The sequence below is a fragment of the Mauremys mutica genome, chromosome 8 (assembly GCF_020497125.1).
Source record: "Mauremys mutica isolate MM-2020 ecotype Southern chromosome 8, ASM2049712v1, whole genome shotgun sequence".
In the NCBI taxonomy this organism is placed as follows: domain Eukaryota; kingdom Metazoa; phylum Chordata; order Testudines; family Geoemydidae; genus Mauremys; species Mauremys mutica.
Window position 1 is genome coordinate 52,148,080 of NC_059079.1, and position 23,135 is coordinate 52,171,214.

General features: G+C 40.9%; 1 long non-coding RNA gene across 1 annotated transcript in view; it reads right to left on the reverse strand.

The window, feature by feature from the left end:
• The window catches only part of LOC123376368, a 31,974-nt gene that overhangs the window by 2,749 nt on the left and 6,090 nt on the right, over window positions 1-23,135 (reverse strand). The window contains exon 2 of the long non-coding RNA XR_006581763.1: window positions 2,274-2,420. This is a non-coding gene — a long non-coding RNA (uncharacterized LOC123376368). The remainder of the gene's footprint in view (window positions 1-2,273; window positions 2,421-23,135) is intronic.

Consider the following 23,135-nt stretch of genomic DNA (forward strand, 5'->3'; position numbering starts at 1 on the left):
TAAATGTTAATATTCCCTTTTTGACCTCTGAATCAATAGCTATAGTGACAGACAGGAGCTGTCTGCTTACATGGCTAACATTTGACAAGATATAAGTGCACACATACAATTAACATTACGTCCAACAACACAGGTTTTCATTTCAAAGTTCTAGCCTATCTGGCATGGAGTGGCCCTAATTACCATTCACACACTTTTCTAACATGTCTCTAACGGTTGACTCTGGGTCAATTAGCATGCAAGCTGCTTAACCCTTTCTGGCTATGTGTCACACCAATTTCCTAGTACTGGGAATTAATTAGTTGAGTTTGAAACTCCTTTTTGGGCAATGGGCGATCTCCAAGAGAAAACTGGTAGACTTAAAAGTATATATTGATGTATTGGCAACTGGAAATGAGAACTATTTCCCTACTGACATTCATAAACTCTTACCCTTTCTGATTAATCTCAGAGGTGGCACTGGCAGCATGTGGGCTTCACTTTCCATTAGTTATTAAGAGTGGAGTAACTTGTATAACACCATTTAACTCCCCCTTTTTAGTTTTGCCACACCAAAAGGGAGCAATGCAAAGGTCTTTAAGGTAAAGGCCAATATAAAACATCTTTCTACTATCATTCTTCCCTATGGGAAGATTGGAAAAGGCAACAAAACTTAAAAAATTACATTACCAGAATGTATGCAATATATACATCCTGAAAGAATAGAGTTGTTTATTTCTATTATGGTAGTACCCCAGGGGCCCCAACCAAAATGAGGATTATGATCATCATCTCATGATTTCCTAGATGAACTTGCTCAGTTAAGGCCTTATCCAAAAATCTATGCAGTTCAATAGGAGTCTTTTCTATTGACTTCAACAGATCAGGCTGGAAAGATATGTAAAAAAAACAGTAAGAGCTGAGTTTTTCAATATGCCTAAGGGATCTGGGTACCCAATTCCCCTTAAATGTTAATGGTAATTGGGCATCTAAGTGCCTTAAGCAGAGCTGGGTAATTTTTGTTTGTTTGGGCAAATAGTAAATGTGAACCTAAACTGTTCATCGATATGACATGAAATGCCTGAATAGTTCCCACCCCCCACACACACACTTTTTCTGAGGGGGAAATTGAATAGCCAGAAGAGAAGATGGTGATGCCTCTATCACCTGGAATATAGGAGACCCACATTCAATTCTGCCCTCTGACTGATTGATGGAGACAGGAATTTGAACTTGTTCTCCCTCTTACTAGACAAGTGCTGTAATCACCAGGAAGTCACTCTCTTTGTCCAAATGACTAGCTATTTATTCACAGAGGAATAGTTTCAACAGGACAAACTGAGACACCCATATCAGAACATCCCATCACCCAGTGGCTAGGAACCAGTTTTTAGGATGTAGGGACTTAAATTCATATCCTCTCTCTAAATTAGGTAGAGGGGGAATTGAACTGGATTTCCCCACTTCTCACGTAGGTGTCCTAACCACTTCCCATGTTGTGAATGGAGCCCTAGAAATGCCCAGAAATGGACTATTTGCCAGTATTTTTTCAGAATTTTATATTTTTTTGACCTACTCTCCCACTCCTGGATTTTTCAAAACTGCAGGGAAGTTGTTTTTTTCTCTCCAGTTGATGCAGCTTTGAAAGCCTCAGCCTACAAAGTTATACTGTGACTGGCTTGAAGGTGAACCAGACAAACATAGCTCCACAGCCAACTTCTGTGATTTGTTTATATTACAACATACTTTGTTCAGCATGAAACAATAGATCCCAACACAAGATGTCACATACAGAAGTTTCAATGCAGGTCGAGATTTTAAATAAAGAAATACATATTCAAGCAAGCCAGTGCCCCTCCAACATTTATAAAGAACATACTGTGCATAAGAGATACCATTTAAACAGGAAGGATTGCTGGGTTGTTGGCTGGCAGCATGTAATAGGGAACTAATCTAGTATAGACAGGAGCTGCTTTTGCAATTATAACCAACCTTGGGAATACCATTTTTCTTCTAATGCTATTATTAAGCCAGTAATTATGGAATTATAGTACAGACTTTATATAGTGGATAAGGTAAGCTTGACCCATATCTTTTAAATATAATTAGATATATGTGCATTTTACATCTAAGAGTAAGAGTTATCCATTTAGACTCTTGGACAGTTTCCCAGATGTAGAAGTGCCCTGTGTGAAATATGTTTTACCTTTGAAGAGTATGCCTCACCTCAGTGTCACAACCACAGGGGTTTGGTGCCGGGGGAGCGGGAGGGAGAAACAAGGGAACATACTTACCTGGGTCTCCTGATTTTCTTGATCCAGTATAGCATTCAGCAGTGCCAGCTGTTTTCTCTACCTGCTCCCAGAGCTCTCAGTTGAACTATTCGCTCCACTCCCTTCAGATTCTGGCCCCGTCCTATGAGGCACTGCTACCAGCACACTCTGCAGGACAAGAGGACAAAGATCTAGTGCTTGCAGAGTTTCCTTCTCCACTGCAGGAATCACTAGTCATCAGAGGCTAAACAAGTCTTCCTCAGCTGCCCCTCTTACTCCCTCCTCATGTAGACACACTGCTGAAGGAGCAGGAAGCCCAGTAGGGACAAGAAAATCCCAAAGGGAGGGAACAACAGAAGAAGGAGAGGGACAGGGACAGGGACAGGGACAGTCTCTTGTTATGTGTTTGTACATTACCTATCACAATGGGGTCCTGATCTCAGCTGGAGAGGGATGGGTGCAGTGACAGGAGGCAGAAAGGGATAGAATGAGGGAGAAGAGAACTCAATGAGGGTGGGAGTGAGGAGAAGCTATGGCAGAGTGGTATCTGGTGATATGCTGCCATTGTCTAAATGTGGGGCACTCATGAGCATTTGTATGTGTTAGGTGGGGCCCTATAAGTATAATGTATTGCTAAAAGATAGCCAAATGGTTGACTACTGTAGTTAGATATTTAAAATGTTCAGGAGACCAATAAGAAAACTTAGCCGATTATTGTCCAAAGCCAAACCAGTACAGTACAGTAAAGAGTTAAAGGCTACTAATCCTTCTGGGAAGCAGTTTCTCACAGTATGTTTGGTCACCTGATATAGAAAGCATGCTCCCAAAATATCCCCCCCCCCCAAAAAAAAACCCACCAAAAAACCACCTCTATCTAGGCCAGATCTGTTTACAAGTTAGAAGAGCTGTTCATACTTTTGAGTTCTAACCCACCAGTCCATACCAATTCTATAACTTTGCTTGTCTCGTTTTGACTACTACATTTCAAACCAGTTGCTTGTGGAGGTAACTCCCAAGCTTGAACCAGTACAAAACATTAATATATCTTGTCTTTGACATGGTTTCTCATGCCAGAGCAGACTTCTGCTGTGAAGGGTATTGTAGAAATCAATCTTGACAAGTGTGAACTTCACTGTGGGAAAAGCAAATACCATTCAGTTAGCTTAACTTTCCAACACCTTTCTCTCTCTCTAATGTAGATCATATGACACCAATTAATGTGTTGTGTAGTACACTTAAGATATGCATTGGCTAACAAATGTGAAAAACATTCTCTTGGTCCTTCTTCCAACGTTTTCTGTTGTTGGCTTTCAGTGATGGAAGCTGTGCAGCAGGAAAACCCCACTCTTACTACAGCCTGCCCCAAGTGTGGCCACATTGACAGCTCCTGAAATCCTCCTCATTACATAGCAGAATCACACTGGTTCCATTGCTAGCAGTTCATTTGCAGCCACAAAGAGCAGGTAGGATTTTCCTGGGAGAGGGGCAAAAGATTCCAGACACAGGGTTAATATTGGCTATTGCACATAGGAATGGGTAATCACTGATGAAGCATTGCAATAGCATACAATGCCATCTAAGAAAATCAGGTCTAGTGGACAGATGAAGCGACCATGGTCTGGACCTGTCTCCTCTACTTGGAGAGACAGATAAATGGACAGTTTGTAGCTCCCGCTGTTAGAAATTCTGCAACCAAGCACTTCCTCTGTTGCTGGCAGCACTACTGTTACCATCATGATTTACCTGTGTCCCATTTTGCTAAAAACCAACCTTCACTTTCAAGAACTGGTGAGAAGACAGCTCCTGATAGTCAGTTATTTCCCAACAGAGAGAAAGTAAGATTACCCGCCCCCCAGCATTTGCCTCTATCTTTAGAATTCTCTTACCTTGTACTAAATCCAGAGTAACAGGGTGGTTTGGCCCATTAAGCAAGTGCAGCTGAGGAGGAAACAGATGTTCCCTGTAAGGAGACAGATGGTCAGTAAGGAAGGGCAAGAGCATCAGAGAGTTCCCTAGGAGAGGGTTCCAGAATCCCCTCGGGGGAGCCAGTGGGAACAGGCTGGGGAGGGGGGCGGAATTGGCCTTCAGGGAGAAAACTGAGCACTACTTCCCAGGGATAAGAGCAAGGAAGAACCTGACACAGGAGGAACAGAAGGCAAAGGGATAAAATCCCTGGGAGCTGTAGCCCAAGATGGTCTGAGGAACTGCTGGTGTTTTTTGCTTATGTTTAGAAAATAAAACTGTACCTAGAAAGAGAGACTGGCTGTGGCAGTGGTTCCTTCATGGGCTGAGGACAGGTCAGCACTTTACACTCAGATTTTTTTTTAGCTGTTCTGTTGTACCATCCATTTGTATGGTTGTGAATAAGAAACTATTATCAAACCACACTGTGTCCCATTTTACAAGGGATATTTGAATGGGAATCAGCACAGGCATTTCAGGATCATCTAATAGCACATTTATCACATATGGCACTTTGTAATGAACCGTTGGGAAATATGCTAGGTGGCTAAAACATATCAAAATGCCACTCAAGTCTGGCTCAGCTAGCCCGCCATAGATGGGAATGGATGGGCATCCTAGCCAAAATTGATTTGTGCCACTACCATTTGTGCCATATCACAATGCCACTCTGTTTAGGGCCTGGGACAAACTGCCTTCAACCAGAACGGGGGGGCTTTGGGTAAAAGCAGGACGGTCCCACAAAACCCAGGACTGTTGAGAGATATGCAATAGCATATGCCAGGTTAGCACCACCAAGAACTATGAATGGTCAAGTATTCATCAGCCATACTTCTAAAATCATTTGGCAGACTATATAAACACCATGATTACACCTGGCTCTATTGTATGATAGACATTTAATAACGGGCTGTATTAATGTTCCCAGTGTTGATGGGAACATTAATAACTTTTGTATCTATGCATGCACATGCACAGAATCCAACAATTAGATAATCTAATGACAATGTACACACCTCGTGGTAGTGAGAGAGAGATCTGCGCACATTTTGATCATTCCATCAAAGCCAATGAATATCTAAAGTATCAAATTGAGACAGAGGCTCCCTAGAGAAAAGATCATGATTTGACTGCTTCGGTAACTCAGTCAGAGGTTGTGCGTCTGTTACAGGAGTGGCTGGGTGAGGTTCCGTGGCCTGCAATGTACAGGTCAGACTAAATGATCATGATGGTCCCTTCTGGCCTTAAAGTCTGTGAGTCTGTTTTGAAATAATTTATTGAGTAAAAAGTGGCTGCTTCAGTCAGACCTCAGTGAGACTGCGCTCAGTGAGAGAGTGATGAATTCCCTTTCAAGGCCTTTCCTAACTTATTCCCAATCCACCCCCAGCTGGCCCATGCTATCAGCCTTCAAAGCTCACTTATTTGAAGGTGCTTATTTGATAACTTAAGGTGCCTTCACGCTTTCTCCCATGCTGCCATTCATGCTTGGGAGGAGCTCCTTATAAACATCCCAGGACTAATGCATTACCCTCCTTCAGGTGTCTCCTTAAGACTCTTCTTTACCATGATGTCTACAAAAAAACTTAACAAAGGCAAGGCTGGTGATATTCTGAGGTAGCTGTTTACCATGCTGACCACTATTGTCTCATGGTTCCCTTGTACTCCATCTGTCTGTATCAGAGGTCTCTCTTGTCTTATATTTAGATTGCAAGATTTTTGACCCAGGGACAGTCTTTTTATTCTGTATATGATTAGGGCTCCTAGGCACTATGGTAATAAGACAGTCAACTTTTTCACTTTTCTATTACTCAGTTCACTTACTCTGTCATGAGAGTAAAAACTTGTATAGCCCAACAGAATTCCATGAGTGCAATTCAATATTTTTCTTGGTTTGTTTTAAAAAACATTAAATCCAAATTTGAATGCCAATACTATACCTCATATATATAGCTGCGGATTTGTTTGGTTTTCTTAAACCTTTTTCAAAGTACAGAATCTAATATATGATAAATCCATATTTTATTTCAAAACAATTTCACCTAGGATTTAGCCCACTGGCTAATTATTAATAAAGGATTTTTCAAGTTAATCTTTCTCTTAAAATACTCTTATGAGGGACCATAACTGGTGTTTACTCCAGGGTCTTTGAAATGTAAATCATTTATGCAAACTTCAGCAAATCCCAAAACTCAGTTTGGATTCATTTGTAAGTATTTAAAGATCAAAGCCATTGTTAAGTATTCTGCACCAGTAAAGCAACACAAACAAACAATAAAAGCTGTTTTCCAAAGTGTTTGATTTTTCTTGCAAACTGTTGCAGAAATATTTTGTCTAGTAAATGTTATTGGCAGTTGCTACATAGTCTTGCAGTTATCTTACCTTTTAAAAATGCTGCAGACTTTGGCCAGAAAACTTCCTACACATCCATTAATCTGTAAAATATACTTTTCCCTACTGCATCACCTATAGCGGTGGTTCTCAACCTTTTTATCATGTGGGCCATATATGCAGGTCTCTGTGTTATGTGGGCCACATCTATACAACATATATATACTACCTGTGTGGCCCTGAGGGTGTCAAATGGGCTGCAGCTGTATGCTGATTGGGCCACAAGCAGCCCACGTGTTGAGAACCACTGACCTATATATGACCTACTTTGAACCTGTATATGTGTCAGCTAATGGCAACATAACTTCTACATGCAACTTGGTTATCCTGAGATATGTATTTATACATGTAGTTCTCTCCTTCTGGGATAATGGTTCTCAGCCTTTTCAATAGCAAGATCCTACCTCCCATGTAACTGGGATCTTGCTACCTCATCCATTTAGATGTAGTAAGGACAAAATGGTCATAAACCTGACATCAGGTTTGTAAGCCCCTGTCCTGGTGAGCTATTTGCTGTGTTCACCTTAAGAGCTAGAAAGAAGGCAAGTTTCCCTTGGACCTAATTTGAAAATTTGGCCCATAATTTAAAACAAAAAACACAGGAGCCTAAAGTTAGAAACTTAAGTAAATATTTGGGCAGCAAATGAAATCAATGGGAGTGCCGCACCTGTGAAAATCAGTCCATTTTTATTCAGAGTTCACTATTTGAAATTTCCAGGTTGGCCTTTGTTTTAATGTCCAAATTTACCAATAATTCCAACCTCAGATTCTGGTACCCCTTGTATGTATCCATTCCAGTGAATGGTCTGTACCAGATCCCTCAGAGGCACAAATTTACAGCTAGTACTTCAGTTTCTATTTCAAGGTTATTTCCCATTTTTTTTCATTTAACATTAAGAAAGACTTCCCAAGACCAACAAAACATAAAAAGGAACCAGTAGGTAATACTGTAAAATAAGACTACTCTAATCAGAGTTTGAACCTGCCAGCTGTTGACTTTATACAGGATCACCAGTTTCCTGATGTAATCACCAGTGCCATTGCCAGACCTGTAAATTTTCCCCACTAAGAGACCATGAAATACTGTGGCCCTGATTTTACTATGAGCTGAGCTACAAAGCAGTAGGGGCCCCCTCTGACTTCAATATGGTTCTGAGCAAACACAGAGGTCTGCCCCTTAAGACCTCCTGGAAGGATTGGGGCCTACAATATTAACACTTATGCCAGCATCACAGTTTACATGCATGATGTACGTGAATTGGATGAGGAATTCCTTTCCAGTCTTCATGATACCAGTACTCAGGGCCAAGAATATGTCTTACCAGGAGTCCAATAACAAGCTTTGATTTCATGGTAACAATTAGAAAAAAAACTCATTAACATTAAAAGGAGAGGCAATGTGGTACAGTGGAGAAGTTACAGGACAGACAAAGGAGACCTGGGGTGCCACATAGCCCCAGTAGTGGTTCTCTACTCTGTCATGCCTGACATACTCACTACACCTAATACACTATTGTCATATATACCTAAAGGTGTTACGTAAGATATCACTGGAAAATTAATAACTCGCTGATCATTAATATTCTTCTGTGATGTATGTACAGGGTGTATACAATGAGTTGTGGAGATGTGTGAGAATTATGCTCCTAAAATGTGTTTGGCAAGCAATCCATAAACCCAATCTCTCCTACACCAAAGATTGTACGTATTTGCTTGGCTGACCATCCTGTTCATCAGGCAGAGACAATGAAGGTATATTTACATAAAAAGTAAAAGCTACCTAGCTAACAAGGGGAGGAGGTAATGACTCAATCATCACGGGAAGGTTGGGGGATTGGGCAGCCTGAAGTCTTCATTAGACCTCAGGTTTTCACTCCTTCCCAGAAGGAGAAAAAGAACTTCATCTGAAAATATATTTCCATGGTTCCCTGGACAATAAATACAAGAAGTCTGAACCTCAAATAAGTAATTGAATCAACTGATTATATACAATATTACTGTATTATAAAAGTGTATCAGGTAAGGTCTTTTCTGAAAGCCAGTGACACGCTGGTGATCATCATCCCTGTGTAAAGTACATATTAACACTATGTAAAGAAATCTGGATATTCAGTGCTATTATGCTTTAAAGTCTGTGACCAAACACAGGGATAAACAGCCTCTCTCAGACTGGAGGGAAGGTTGCATTGTGGAACAATAGAAGCCTCATTTACATACAAAGCAGCATGGGGATGGGAAGTCCACAAGAAGGGATGAACAGCTTGAGATCATCCTGAGTCTAGCGACAACAACAGAGAATATGGGAAGATAAGGAGATGGATGCCAAGATGGCCTCTATCACTGAACAGACACAAGAGGCCAGAGCTCTTGCAAGCTGAAAAGATGTCTCTTTCAACCAATGGGGTTGAAGTTTCTGGGAACTGAATTTAAGTGAGAAACCTGCTTAGGCAAAGATGTTTCACCTAGCAAGACAAGGTAAACTAGCATCTTGTTCAACTGTAGAAGGTTCTGACTGAGAGAAAGTCAGCCATGGCTACAAAGGAAAAGATGAGTGAGAAATCTACCTTGAACTCAGGCTATAGCTTAAGTGTTAGCCATTAGAAAGTGTATTTTACTTTTTATTTGCTTGTAACCATTTTGTCTTTATCTCTTCTACCTGAAATCACTTAAACCTCTCTCTTTTGTTAATAAACTTGTTTTACTTTTAGTCTAAACCAGCTCAGTGCTGCATTTGAATTGAAGTGATTGTTAACTCCAGTTAAGGTAACAAGCTGCTGTGCTTTTGTTTCTTTAAAAGAGAAATTAACCTAATTAATTCTGAGAGTTCCAGGAGAGTGCCGGGCACTTCAGGGCAGGTGGTTTGGGGGAAAAGTTGGGACTGGGGGTATGTTGAGGTCATCCTTCAAGTAGTAACCAAGGCTGATGGAGACCAAGATGGGGCTGTTGTGTGATAGGCTGGCTGCTGGAGTCAGAGTGATGAATTAGGGCTGCACAGCACACAGATACTCAAGGAATTGCATGCTTGTCTGCTGCCTGTTAGTGTCCAGGCTGTGAGACACAGCAGCAGACCATTTAAGACACCCTGGGTTAGAAGGCAGGCAGACAGCCTAAAAATATGAAACCTGGGTTCATAGATTCCAATGCGAGAAGGGACCATAGTGTTCATCTAGTCTGACCTGCATAGACCACAGAATGTCCCCAAAATAATTCCTATCTTAATTTTTAAATCAAGATTGGAATCAACAGTAATGGAGAATTCACCACAACCTTTAGTAAATTGTTTAAAAGGTTAATTACTCTCACCTTTAGAAAAGATTTACACCTTATTGCCAGTTTGTCTAGTTTCAAATTCCAGCTATTGGATGATGTTACACCTTTCTCTGCTAGACTGAAGAGCCATTATTAAATATTTGTTCCCCATGTAAATTCTTATATACTGCAATCAAGTCACCCTTTATTTTATTTTCATTATGCTAAATAGACTGAGCTCCTTAAGTCTGTCACTCATGTTTTCTAATCCATTAATAATTCCTGTGGGTCTTCTCTGAAGAGTCTCCAGTTTATCAACATCCTTCTTGAAGTATGGGCATAAGAACAGAACACAGTAGTCCAGCAGCTGTCACAACAGTGCCAAAACAGAGGTAAAATAACCTCTCTATTCCTATTTGTGATTCCCCTATTTATGCATCCAAGGATCACATTAGCCATTTTGGCCACATTATCACACTGGGAGCTCATGATCACCATAATACCCAAATCTTTTTCCGAGTCAGGGTTGTGTTCCTGGCTGTGCCACTGATCTGACAGGTGACTTAGATAGTCACTTCACCTCTCTGCGCCTCTACTGCAGTGGTGGGCAACCTGCAGCCCACTGGCTGCACGCGGCCCGTCAGGGTAATCTGCCTCCACTTCCCACAGCTCCCATTGGCTGGGAACAGTGAACCACAGCCAATGGGAGCTGTGGGAAGTCATGCAAATGTAAACAAACGGTCTGGAGGCTCACCAGCAGATTACCCTGATGGGCCGTGGGTTGCCCACCACTGCTCTACTGCATGGGTGGGGTTCATCAGGCACGACAGGCAGTTCACCTAAGAAAAGGAAAACTCCAGCTGCAAACCTAGAACATCAGTCCTGGCCAGACAGTTTGTAAAAGTTGTGCCAGTTACTCATGCCCTGATGGTCTGCACCACTGATGCTGGCTAACAGGGAAGGCGAAGGAGAAGCATTAGTGTTATTATTAGTATTATCTTTCAGAAGCAAAGAGGTATTTTACAGTTTAACAGACAAGCACATGCAATGAAAAATACAAACAATACATGAAAATAACCAGGATAAAGCATCATTTTAAGGCAGAACTAAGACTCAGCTGTTCAACTATTGAATGGTAGAATTCTCCATCAAGTGAGGGCCACAGGTGCTAGACCTCGTTATCTAAATACAGCAAACAGGTACCACAAGAGTTAGGCCAGTGGCTGAATAAAGAGAAAAACGGGAACGTAAACAGATTAAGTTCCGCAGATGAAAAGGTACTGAAGTGAGATCTGTTGCAAATGTCAGTAGAAAAGATGTGCCAACATCTCCACTGGCATGAATGGGCACAGATCCACTCAAATCAATGAAGCTGGCAGAAAGACTGGGCCTAAATATTGATCCTACAAGTTAGCTCATGTTTTGCCTACTAATTCTGTATTTTTCCTGCATTCTGCTATCAACCCCACCCCTGCCTGCAGACCTACCTATAATTTCTGATTGGTCTTCATATTAGCCCCTTTTGTTCTAAATATCTTTTACTAAATTAGATTTTTGGGGAAGACCATAATTCTATTAAAAAAGGTAAACTCTCTGGGATATCCTTTTCAAAGAGAAGATTAAATAGGTTGAAACAGTTGGTAAGATATGTTCAAAAGCACAAAGTCACAGATCAGCACAGGAGGGACTGAGCGGTTAATCATTACTGAATTGTTAATAGACAAGCTTAAATTGAAAGTGTCCAGTGAATAATATCCAACACTAATATAAGAGATGGCATAGTACCTTAAATGACCTCGTTTTCTCTCTTTGCTGCCCTCCCCCGCCCCCCCAATCCTCCCTCTTATCCCTTTAGGGAGTCCTGGTGTCTGTCTAAAGTACCTAACAAAAAGCCTCAAACTGTAAAGCTTCCCTAGGAAAGAGATATTTCCCTCCTACACTCCATAAAAGACACACTGCAGACTTCCTTACAGAAACACTTACCTAGAGCTTTTCATAGAAGGGGCTGAGTGAGTCAAATTGAAAAGCAGCTGGAATATTCAAAAACAAGTCTGCCAAGGAGCAAAATGGTGAGCAAAGTTCTCTCTGACTCAAGAGGTAACATGTTTTCTGCTAACCATTTATACAGAAGCACCTGAAAAACCTAATACCAATAAAATGTTTTCTTAATGGAAAAAACTGCAAACCACTTGTACGGTTACCCTGCACTGATCTTAGAAGGGAATTTGTCTTCGCACCACTTATTTGCAACAAGAGGGGAGCTGACTTTGGGAAATGGTTTGCAAATTCCTCAGCAAAGATTTTTCTCCAAATGATCACACGTCGGGGTAAATATTTAGAGGATGCTCCCCCACCCCCTTTGCATATACAAAACTGCACAAGCACACTGTCACAGGCAAGCTAACATAACTCACGTCAACACCGTGTAGTCATTTCTCCTCATTAAGTGGCTGACCTACATGAAGAGGTTTGCAAATCTACAACCATCTCCATGCAGAGACCTTTTTGCTCAGACACAGAGGCTCGTGCTTTTAAATACAGAGTTCCTGGGTTCAATCCCTGCATATGACCAGTCCAGGGATGAAGTTCAACATTTAAAATGCGCGTGCAAGTGTTAGTGTACCATTAGAGCAAATGCTGTTGGTCCCACTGGATTTTGCAGGGGCAAGTTGGATTCCTTCAACGGTCTTTTGACCATTCCCATGTAAATGTTTGACTACTTAAAGTGCACATACATTATCATTTTTTGCAAGTTGCTTCTAGAACGTATAGTACAGGTGCACACAGTTGTTTTGCACGTGCTCTTCTATGAGAATGAGTCCAGATAGAGGGAGAGATGAACATCAGCCCCAGAATGTCAGGTAGAATGCTACTGCAACATGTTCAGTACAAGGCTTTGGCCCATTCCATTTATATGCGGGCAGTTACTAAGCGCAGAAAAATTCAGCCCACAAGGTTAGTGTTTCAGAATCACAGTCCTGTAAGTTTTGAGTTGAGGGGACTCAGCAGCTTGCAGAAGGTCATAACAATTTTTCAGGATCAGACACCATAAAGGTGCTCATAAATGAAATGAACATACTACAAAAACTCTGATTAAATTCTAGGATTTATCAAACCCCTTCACCCCACCCTTAAAGTATGCCCCAGCTAACAGTTTGAAGCTCATTATGAACTGAAAGTCTCTTTTTTCAATCTAGATGGAATCACCCATCCCTAAATCAGAGAAGTTATTATTCCTACTTGTGTTAAACTGCTTCATATCATGTGGTTGTATAATCCATTGCTATCCCTGTCAACTATTCTACCACAAATTTATCTCCATTTATATTTGATAAAAAGAAAGCAAATTTGACAAACAGAAGGTGTTAATATAGAAGCTATTCAGAGAAATTGTGAATGTCCTTTTTCATTCGCTCCTAGGGTGGGATTTAAAAAAAACAAACAAACAAAAAAAAACTTCCCGCACACACCCTGAACATTGGTCAAAACTCTGCTCCCATTAAAGTCAATGGCAAAACTCTAATTTGACATCAAATAGGAGCAGTGTTTCTACAACATAGAGCTTTGGAAGTTCCATCCTTAATGTCTCCATTGACTTTAATTAAGTTTTCCTTCTGTTCCTAAACTTAGTTAAAGAAAAAATAACCCACACAATAAGCATTTTCCTGTCAGGTCAATATTTACGAAGTCCCACAGTGATAACTTTAACATAGAACAACTGAGTTATGAGACACATCTTGTCCTCAGAATAGCTACATTTATATTACTTATATTCAGGAGAAAAAAAAAACTTTAAATAAGGTTTCAGTTCAGACTAATGCAGTAGAAAGCCCTTTTCTATTCAGACAGATTACATTTTAAATGGGGCTTCAGTGCAGAATGATTAATATTTCATTATAATTATTTGTTCCAATTAAATGCAACATGATGAAGTGCCTTTTCCTTGTGCTGGTAAACTGCAGTTTTCTCTCCCCGTACAGTAGTGATGAAATTAATTAAGGGGTTTGGTTGCTTATTTTGCAGTTGAAACATCGTTATTTTTCAATTACTAATTGAGAAATTTACAATAGTACTATTTTGGAGGAATTAAATGTTAAAAGTGTATGATTTTTTTTTAATGTAAAAGAAAGTCTATATGCAAGTATGGGAACACCACATGTAAAAATCCCCATTGAGTATGGATTGTAGTTTGATGATACCCTCTATGGATTCCAGTGTGGGGTGGTGACAACTAGGGGTGTATGGTTGGAGGGGGGGTTATTTCTGTATTGAAGCAGGTTCTCTCTCAGTACTTGGGTGGCCTGTTTCATGTTGCCATTTACTTCACTAGTGAAATGCTCCTGTTTGGTGTAGGTGGTTTTGAGTATGTTAAGGTATATTTCCTGGACTTTCTCCTCAGAGCATATTCTGCGATATCTAAGTGCATGGCTGTAGTTAATGGATTTCTTGGTGTGTTTGGGGTGGTTACTGGAGCTGTGAAGGTAGGTGTGATGATCTCTGGGTTTCTTGTATATAACTGTCTGCAGGGTTCTATTGTTGAACCTATCCTAAAAGAAATCTTTCCTGAACCCCCTCTTCTGGCCTTCAAACAAAGAACCTCTCCAAGCTCCTCATCAGAAGCAAGCTCCCCACAGAGCAGGACACACCGACACAATGCAGCTCCAGACCCTGACAGAACAGATGCAAAATCTGCAGACATATCTCCACTGCTACAATGATCAACACCCTTCACAACACACCTTTCAAGATCCATGGGTCCTACACATGCCTGTCACAACATGTGGTGTAACTCATCCAGTGCACTAAATGCCCCAATTGTAACTAAGTGGATAAAACCAGACAATCACTTCACTCTCTAATGAACTCACCCAGGAAAATGATAAAAGACAAAAACATGATATCGTATGTGAGTGAACACTTTTCACAAAACAATCACTCTATATCTGACCTACCAGTCCTCATCCTCAAAGGAAAACTGCACAGCGCTTTCAAAAAGACGAGTCTGGGGGCTTAAATTCATAACTTTGCTAGACACTAAAAACCATGGATTGAATAGAGACACTGGATTTATGGTTTATTTCAACAATCTGTAAAGCACTAACAACCAGCCTCCCTCAGCTGCTTCTCTCTTGCCTTCCTGTGACTGGAAAGGTGTTAATGGGCCACTTCACCTTGAATGGTCCCTTGAAATATGTGTTCACTACTTATGCTAAACAATCTGTCCAAATCTTGTAGTTAGCTGTGACACTAAGACCTCTGTGTAAGCTTGAAAGCTTGTCTCCCACCAACAGAAGTTGGTCCAATAAAAGATGTTACCTCACCCAACTTTTCTCTCAATTCCCAGTGGCAAGGAAACCTCACCACCTTGTAAAATCAGTACCATAATTTGCAGTCTCCTCAGTTTCATCCACTGGTTGCTGGTTTTAAGTTAGTAGCCTTGTTCCATGGATCAGTTGTTGCTGACCAGGAGTCTGTGGCCATTCCTCTCCAATACAGAAATCCCCAAAACCAGCCATATCTGTGTCAGCTTTACACTATAAAATACTCCAATTACATTACCTTTGAAATCCACAACGTAGCTCCAGCTAAGGCACAATTCAGCAACCTGCATTTTGAATGCCACAAACTGCTGTTATCTAGTCTATTTACTGCCTTCCTACTTGCTTCAGGATTCAATTCAAGTTGATGAAATTTGAAGACCCATGTTGTCTGGGACTATGTTTTTTGAGAAATCGCCTTTTACCATATGCAGTGCACATCAGATGATGGGTTTTTGTTAAATTCTCCACAAATAACAGAAGAGGTTTCTCAGGTGAGTAGTCCTTGGCTACTCTGGAATTTTCTCCCTTTGAGATTCATTAGATATTTTTAAACCGGCCTGTGAGGTCTGGATCCCCAATTCCCATTAATATTTGTGTGAATTAATGGGAAGTGGGTATCCAAATTAATTAAGTTAGTTAACTCAAATTAATGAGGATTGGGCATGCAAATCCTTTAGGCAACTTTTAAAGTTTCAGCCTAGTGAGCTTCAGGGACAGTGCAAGACAAAAATCTTTCAGATATATCTGTGCCATGAGATCTCAGAAATATGAAAGTTTTAGTTCTGCAGATAGTTTAAAAACAGATATGGATACAATTGAAGACCATAACAAATAGAATAGTTGTTTCTCCAAAGACTGGGAAATGTGAAATACTGATAATAGAATAAAGCAATGACTGGTCATAATGCGATTTAAATTCCAATAGTTAATGCTGCATTTTGAATTTAAGACACATGTTGTAATAAGTTTAAACATTAACATTTACTATCATTCATACTATTTTTACTTCATATTTCAGTATCTGATATTCACTCAGCCATTTCCAACAGTGACATTTCATGAATGCTAATTCTAGAATATATTGATCACCTGTATAAAATTGTAAGTCTTTGTAGTTCTAGCATGTTGACCTACTGACTGGTTTATTCTGTAACAACTATGTTACACTACAGCACAGTGCATAAAGTCACTATGCCACCTAGATGCATATCAAGGGCTGGAGTTTTACTGTTAGTGCAAATGTGGGTCTCACTAAAGTCATTGTGCTTTTGCTGAGGAACCAAAATTAAGTATTAATTGCAATCAATGAACAGATGTGTTCTGTTTTTGGTGTGTATTCTTTAGAGCTAACTCAGCCCCCTTCCTGCTCTTCCACTTACTGTGTTTTTATAATTAAACGTGTGGGGTGACAGCAAGTTTTCCCCCCGTCTATCCACCCCCAGAGAACATTTTGAAATAAACCATGACCCTGCTTTCAGGGGAATGCTGATTTTAATCTACATGTATTAGAATACCTTTGCCTCTAACAAGGAAGAACTAAAGATTTTAAAGGCAACTGGAATGGTACTTCATTCCCTCATTGCTCAGTTCTCAAACAAATCATTTCTTGTAAAAACAATGAAAACTCTATATCTGTCTATTTCAAACAGAATGCAAGATACACTGACAACAGAAGCCCTTCTTGAGAGTTGCAAGTACAATAGACACAAGGCTTCATGTATTTTTTAAAGTTGTTTCTATTAAATTATGTAAAGTAGCTTAATAATACAAACATACTGGATAGTCAATCTGACTACAAAGTTAAGTTACGTATTCTAAGAAAGTATATTACATTCAAAGCTCTTTATAATAAAGGAAAAGGGGGTTTCCTTTTTGCAGAATGTCAGAACAAATGACTTTTCATGTAGCTCAAAACACTTGCAAAAGACTCACTTTAATCTGAAAGTCTCTCATTTTAAATAAAAGAAAAATTACAAACAAGTATATCAGTTGGCCACATCAGGTACTAGGTACATGACTTCATTTGCCAGAAGTTTAGTACTTATGTTAACATTTTAACACACATACTTGGGGTTTGCTCTCAGAATGACTTATTCAGATCCTAAAGCTATATATAATTTTTAGGTTGATATTGGGGTAAGAAAAACTGCTTACAAAAAGACTTGAATTGAGATGTGCTCAAGCAACAAACCTGGAAATCCCAGCCTTGATTAAATCCTTCTGCTGTATTAGAGCACTGATAAGATCTCCAAGTGTGAAAACGAACAGTGAACTGGTATCACAAAACCTTTCCACTAAAATAATGACATGTGCGTGCGCACATGCACACACACACACCCCTCATGTCCCCGACAGAGATCCTGTCCCAAGCAGTATTTTGACTGACACTCTGAGTGCACTAGGGACTTCACATGGAAGTGAAGGGTGATAGGTGACAGTCTAAAACTCTAGGACGGAGTTGGTTGAATTGTTAGTTGTAAATACATTATCCAGAAAGTTCAGCATGTGTCTATAACAAATTTTCCTTCATTTTTCCATTGAGGTATTTGTCTGTACAATAACTTCTCTGGCTGCAGCAACAGTGGGAAATTTTAGGAAAGCGTGGCCTTCATATAAAGGCCACAGTGGGTGGATTCATACTGAGTCAATCCGCACACAAGAGCCTTTTAATCTCTAACCTTTTCCTCCATCTCCCATACTGCTCAGATCCTTTCAGTGGTAAATAAATGCTTTAAGAGATGCATTGTCTTTCCACTTCCACCACCATTTTGCCTAGACATTTCTTATCCTGTTATTGTCTACAATTCAGACTTGATTTATGTCTTTTCAATTTTATTTTTCTGGTATGAAACAATATAAATCTAATGAAAAGTTGTGCCATTTAAAATCACTTGAAAAGCTTTTCATTACATGTCTATTAGCCTAATAAGAAAGAACTAGTGGTAATTATTCATACTTCTGGAGTTGGAAGTATATGCACGTGGCAAGTTCACGGCTCCTAAGTTTCATGACAAATTAAAATTTATAATTTCATAAGATAATTGCAGAGAACATCATCAAGGGCAATTGTCTACTGTACTCCCAGTAATTAGTGTCCAGTGATTTACTGAAAACTTTTCCTTCCCGTAGGAAACAATATTATGTTTCATAGCAAATCTAGCACAAGTCTAGTTTTTAGTTTGTTCATAGGTTAAATATATTTTTTTCTATTACATAAACAGGTAATTCTAAATATTTAGCACACTGCTTATCTATTACATTTGAGTTATGTAAGTAACTGATGCTTCTTTAGAGTGTCTGAGTAAGTCTCCAAAATGAATCTGGCCTATATGCCCAGGGAGTTCCTCAATGGTCAGCTAACAAACAAATGACCAAATCCTGAACATCTTACTCAGCAGCCTCAAAGCGACTATATGAGTAGAGCTTGTTGAAAAGTGACACCCCCCCACACACACACACTTTAAAAAAAAAAAAAGGTTTCATCAGAAAAATCTGAAAACCCTTAAACTACTTTAAAAAAAATGCAGCTCACAAATAAAAATTCAGCGAAAGTTTGCTAAAGAAAAATGATTGCGCTCAAAAGCCCCTCCCCCTCAAAAAAGTATATTTTTGGCCAAAAACTTAGTTCTTATGAGGGAAAAAATTCACCATTTCAAATATTTCTGCAAAAAAATTTTCATTTTGCTGGAAAAATTTGACCAGCTCTGTAACTGATAGCTAACACAAAACTTCACATTCAGTCTTTGCCGTTTCATGTAATTGAGACATTTGTCCATGCTTTCGTTTCAATGTAATGATTTAAAATTTGCATATGCTGTTGTGAAGTTTTACATTACAATACTAGAGCTATTCAATAGTACGCCTCATTTTAGAAGTAGTTTTTTTTTTTAATAAATTACGGCCAAGATTTTTCAAAATTGGTGACCTGAGTTCCAGAGCTGCTGCATTCCTATAGGTCTCATGGGACTCTGATTTGGGCCCATCTGTAACTAACACATTTAATAAAAAACAAATGGGGAGCATACTAGGTAAGAGTCTCACCCCTGCTCCAGCCCCTGCACACTGGGTACAGGTATTCTAAAACACCCAGATCTCTCTTCCAATGACCCACTTCCCAGTCCTGGTATAACATCTTTGCTGGTGGTGAGAGGGGCCTATCAGGAAAGGGCCACACACATAGTGCAGCTACCCATAGACAGGCAGAGACATACACCTCAGGCTATTTCAGTGCAGCCAGAACTGGGAAGGGAGAAAGGTGGCTGCAAATTGTGCAACACCTCCTAAAGGCACAGCACAGACTAGCACTCTAACATTCCCCAAAGCCAGACACAACTAAATAAAACCCCCATTGATTTTCTTTCTTTCTTTTTGAGCTATCATTATACAGCTGTTTTTACACAAAGACAATAGGGTTGCTTAGTTAAGGAAACACTGTGCAAAATTAATCAGTTCTCTCTGAGGTTCCCCAGCCTCTCGGTGCTTCTTTGCCATTGTTTTCTTCAGTGGTTCGAATTGTTGAAGATGTGCCTCACTCTGGGGGTTAACACTGTGCACTAGCCTGACTTTGGCAGGGTACAGGCCTGTACAAGTTAATTGTGATCTTAAGAAGCATGAAGAAAACAAAACCCCTTCCGCCCAACCCCTTCATCATATGTATGTCACTACTGCCCTGCATTTCCACGAAAGCTCAGCGTGCCCGGGGCTTACAATAATTGCTCTCTCTTGGGAAAGCTAGACCTAATCTTTATAGATGTTAAAATGCTCCAGTTAGGCCAGATCTTTAGATGTGATGTTGTCATTCACTGAGCCATTACAAGCTTCCCACAGATCTGCAAAGACCTGAACTTACCACAGTATTATTCTTCCTTGAGGCCAGATAATTGGAACAATCCAATATATGTAGTCACTGACAATAGTAACACATGCTGAGATGTTATATTGGACCTTCAACATGATATATCTGTCTATACTATACCTGACTAAACTATCTATATACAATGAAAGGTAAAAATAGACCCCTGAATTAAATTTCTCCCAAAGGATTGCATACTCCTCTTTGAATGACAAGCATGCCATACTTTATCCATACTACCGACAGAGTGATTCATTAATTGTATGCTTTGTGTAGCTTTTTCTTTCCAGCTGCTCTGGATGTCTTGCTATTCCATTAGTGGAAAGCTAGCTGCTGTTCTTACGACACTACAGCAAGACCATTTCAGCAAGTTCTTTGACCATGTTAGAAAGTCTTTTTGTATTGCCTTCACTCTGAAAGCCTAATCTGGGCATTTAGTGTAGCTTTCTTGGTGTTTCAGTTTACTGCCACCAAGCGTGTATTCTTGCCTTTGTCAGTGTTAATCTTAGTACCTGTTAGTAAAGATTAACCTTTTTAGTCCTCTTTCTTTTAAATTAAATTAATTTGCATATTAGCTATTCTCCCAACATCTTTAGAGAATTAGCAAAGAGTGCGTTTGAATTCTAAGACCCAGAGGGTTGGTTCTTAACCTGTACTCAGGAATGTATGTAATTGAGTGCTGGGCTGTCTCAGCATCTTCAAGTTTGTGAGAATCCAGGTGTCCAAGGTTTAATTACCCCCCCCCCCGTTTCCCTTCAAACTATTGAAAGTATCTCTGGAAGCTAAGTGACTGATAATGGATACTTGTTAATGCAGATACGTATGTAATGGACGGGGTGGTCAATAAAGGATAATTGTTAATACAGATAGGCTCTGTAAGGAATTAAAAAAAAATGAAGTGTAGTACTGGAAGGGACCTCAATAGGTCATCTAGTCCAGTCCCCTGCACTCAAACCAGGATTAAATAATGTCAGGAATGGCCTAGTTGTTTGTATAACCTGTTCTTAAAAACATCCAGTGATGGAGAGTCCACCACCTCACTAGACAATTTGACCCATTGAAACATGTTTTTAACTCATTAAGAACTGTCGGTTGTCACAGTTGTTAGCAATAATGACCAGATTAGAGATTCCTCCTTATGCAAACAAGTAAACCGAAGACTGTAAAAGAAATTCCACTTGTAATTAGGAAAACAGAACACAGGGTAAATTTATCCATGGGAAAGTATTTTTCCCCTCCAAAAAGGGGTTTCTGTATCTCATATCCTATTAAAAAAAAACAAAAAACAGAGATTTGGGGAATTAGGTTGGGAGTGCAAACTGCCAGCGCTCAAACAGTTAGAGGAGCGGGAGACAAAAGCCTGCTCTTTGCCTTACACCAAAGGTGATAATGTATCTATTTTGTGTATAGTGCTGTACTAAATACATAATTTCATTTGACCCTGTTATCTGACAATCTCAAATTATTAAATTGAAGCACCAACACAATACCAGTCTCATTATGAACTGAGTTTTTCATTTTCTTCCTCTGATCCTGTCATATTCCTCAAAGTGGTATATCTGTTCAGTGAAGGATCTTTCTCCAATTCCATGCCTTTCTTATTCAGCTTTCCAATTAGTTCTCAAGACTATACAGACACGGTCTGTGAGCAGAGGTGGATTTACCATAAAACAGTGCGGTGGCATGGGGCCTCCAATGACAGGGGGTCCCCCAAAATGCAGAACAAATCTCATCTGACAACTTGCCCCTGAGTCCCAGCCAGTGGCACAGCAGGGCTGAGGCAGGCAGGCTGCCTGCATTCCATGGCTGATGGCCCCACGCTGCTCCTGGAAGCGACCGGCAGCTGGCACGTCTTTGCATGCCCTTGGCAGGGGGGGAGGCGGCTCTGCATGCTGCCCCCGCCCCAGGCAGTGCACAGAGACCCGCTGCCCCTCTCCCCCCAAGGAGCGTGCAGAGACATGCCAGCAGCAGTGCAGCAGGGCTAAGGCGGCTCCCTGCCCATGCTGCTTCCCTCCCTCTGTGCCACACCACTCCCGGAAGCAGCCGGCACGTGCCTGCAGCCCCTGAGGGGGGTGTCTCTGCGTGTTGCCTCTGCCCCAAGCACCGACTCCACAGCTCCCATTGGCTGGGAACTGTGGCCAATGGGAGCTGCGGCAGCAGGGCGCAGAGACCCCGTCCCACCCCCTGCCTAGAAGCTGCTGCCAGAGGGGTGTGCCGGTCACTTTGGGATCTGCGCCGCCCAAGATAAGCACTACCGGACCCCAACCCCTGCCCCAGCCTGGAGCCCACACCCAAACTTCCTTCCAGAGCCTGCACCTCTCCCCCCACCCCAACCCCCAGCCCAGAGCCTACACCCAGCACTGACACTCCCTCCCAGAGCCTGACCCCCGCACTCCCTCCTGCACTCCAACTCCCTGCCCCAATCAAGGTAACTCACTTTATTTTCATTTTCTTCCTATTACTTATAATATAGGAGGAGGATGAAGAAAAAAAACAATGAAAAACAGGGCAGGGGAGATAAGAGAGAATGTTCTTTTTCTTGTCTGGGTCCAGAGAGGGGGGCCCCCAAAAATGAAGCTACGCACAGGGCCCCTCTAACTCTGAATCTGTCACTGTCTGTGAGTGACTCTCAGCACCAGCTATTCTGTTTTGGCATTTACCATGATTTTATTTTCCCATGGACAGGCTAGATCCTCAGCAGAAGGATCTGTGTCAATTTACACTAATTGAGGATCTGGCCCCATGCAGCATGCCCATTGCTGTGATTTCAAGACCAGTCACACCAGAAGTTGTGAAAGCATGAACAGGAAGCCTCAAATCGTGCTCCAGAGGAGCACCAACAGACCTGTATCCCATGGTCTATATCTGCTGCCTGAAGCTGCTATGCTGCAGATTTCAGGTGTCCCCCAGGGCAGCAGGTGCTGCTGCATGCTGCAGTACAGCACTCACCTTATAGCTCCTAGTTCTGTAATGTGGTTGATATCTGGGACATTACTGAGGAGAGTTAGTTGCACCAGCCCTTGATGATCCCTTTGGGTATTGTAAAGATTGTTCTGCCGCCCTCACTCAGGCCAAGGAGGTTCCTTACTTCACACATATGAATAAAGGAGG